Below are 2,500 nucleotides of genomic sequence, written 5' to 3' on the forward strand. Positions count from 1 at the left end.
CCTCTTGATACCCACCTTGGTGCCTCTTGATGCCCACCTTGGTGCCTCTTGATACCCACCTTGGTGCCTCTTGGTGCCCACCTTGGTGCCTCTTGCTACCCACCATGGTGCCTCTTGGTGCCCACCATGGTGCCTCTTGGTGCCCACCATGGTGCACCTTGATGCACACCTTGGTGCCTCTTGATGCCCACCTTGGTGCCTCTTGATGCCCACCTTGGTGCCTCTTGATACCCACCTTGGTGCCTCTTGGTGCCCACCATGGTGCCTCTTGGTGCCCACCATGGTGCACCTTCATGCACACCTTGGTGCCTCTTGATGCCCACCTTGGTCCCTCTTGATACCCACCATGGTGCACCTTGGTGCCTCTTGGTGCCCACCTTGGTGCCTCTTGATGCCCACCATGGTGCACCTTGATGCCCACCTTGGTGCCTCTTGGTGCCCATCATGGTGCCTCTTCATGCCCACCCTGGTGCCTACCTGGTGCGTTTTTATGCACCCTGGTGCCCTCCTGGTGCGTTTTTATGCACCCTGGTGCCCTCCTGGTGCGTTTTTATGCACCCTGGTGCCCTCCTGGTGCGTTTTTATGCACCATGGTGCCTACTTGGTGCGTTTTTCGCACCCTGGTGCCCTCCTGGTGCGTTTTTATGCACCCTGGTGCCCTCCTGGTGCGTTTTTATGCACCCTGGTGCCTACTTGGTGCGTTTTTATGCACCATGGTGCCCTCCTGGTGCGTTTTTATGCACCATGGTGCCCTCCTGGTGCGTTTTTATGCACCATGGTGCCCTCCTGGTGCGTTTTTCGCACCCTGGTGCCCTCATGGTGCGTTTTTATGCACCATGGTGCCCTCTTGGTGCGTTTTTCGCACCATGGTGCCCTCTTGGTGCGTTTTTCGCACCATGGTGCCCTCTTGGTGCGTTTTTATGCACCATGGTGCCCTCTTGGTGCGTTTTTCGCACCCTGGTGCCCTCCTGGTGCGTTTTTATGCACCCTGGTGCCCTCCTGGTGCGTTTTTATGCACCCTGGTGCCTACTTGGTGCGTTTTTATGCACCATGGTGCCCTCCTGGTGCGTTTTTCGCACCCTGGTGCCCTCCTGGTGCGTTTTTATGCACCCTGGTGCCCTCCTGGTGCGTTTTTATGCACCCTGGTGCCCTCCTGGTGCGTTTTTATGCACCATGGTGCCCTCCTGGTGCGTTTTTCGCACCCTGGTGCCCTCCTGGTGCGTTTTTATGCACCATGGTGCCCTCCTGGTGCGTTTTTATGCACCCTGGTGCCCTCCTGGTGCGTTTTTATGCACCATGGTGCCCTCCTGGTGCGTTTTTCGCACCCTGGTGCCCTCCTGGTGCGTTTTTATGCACCATGGTGCCCTCCTGGTGCGTTTTTATGCACCATGGTGCCTACCTGGTGCGTTTTTCGCACCCTGGTGCCCTCCTGGTGCGTTTTTATGCACCCTGGTGCCTACTTGGTGCGTTTTTATGCACCATGGTGCCCTCCTGGTGCGTTTTTCTGCACCCTGGTGCCCTCCTGGTGCGTTTTTCTGCACCATGGTGCCTACCTGGTGCGTTTTTCTGCACCATGGTGCCTACCTGGTGCGTTTTTCGCACCCTGGTGCCCTCCTGGTGCGTTTTTCTGCACCCTGGTGCCTACTTGGTGCGTTTTTATGCACCATGGTGCCCTCCTGGTGCGTTTTTATGCACCATGGTGCCCTCCTGGTGCGTTTTTATGCACCATGGTGCCCTCCTGGTGCGTTTTTATGCACCATGGTGCCCTCCTGGTGCGTTTTTCGCACCCTGGTGCCCTCTTGGTGCGTTTTTATGCACCATGGTGCCCTCTTGGTGCGTTTTTCGCACCATGGTGCCCTCTTGGTGCGTTTTTATGCACCATGGTGCCCTCTTGGTGCGTTTTTCGCACCCTGGTGCCCTCCTGGTGCGTTTTTATGCACCCTGGTGCCCTCCTGGTGCGTTTTTATGCACCCTGGTGCCCTCCTGGTGCGTTTTTATGCACCCTGGTGCCTACTTGGTGCGTTTTTATGCACCATGGTGCCCTCCTGGTGCGTTTTTTCGCACCCTGGTGCCCTCCTGGTGCGTTTTTATGCACCCTGGTGCCCTCCTGGTGCGTTTTTATGCACCCTGGTGCCCTCCTGGTGCGTTTTTATGCACCATGGTGCCCTCTTGGTGCGTTTTTCGCACCATGGTGCCCTCTTGGTGCGTTTTTCGCACCCTGGTGCCCTCCTGGTGCGTTTTTATGCACCCTGGTGCCCTCCTGGTGCGTTTTTATGCACCCTGGTGCCTACTTGGTGCGTTTTTATGCACCATGGTGCCCTCCTGGTGCGTTTTTCGCACCCTGGTGCCCTCCTGGTGCGTTTTTATGCACCCTGGTGCCCTCCTGGTGCGTTTTTATGCACCCTGGTGCCCTCCTGGTGCGTTTTTATGCACCATGGTGCCCTCCTGGTGCGTTTTTCGCACCCTGGTGCCCTCCTGGTGCGTTTTTATGCACCATGGT

Source organism: Abrus precatorius, unplaced genomic scaffold (assembly GCF_003935025.1).
Source record: "Abrus precatorius isolate BTA unplaced genomic scaffold, Abrus_2018 Scaffold1, whole genome shotgun sequence".
NCBI classification, from domain to species: Eukaryota; Viridiplantae; Streptophyta; class Magnoliopsida; order Fabales; family Fabaceae; genus Abrus; species Abrus precatorius.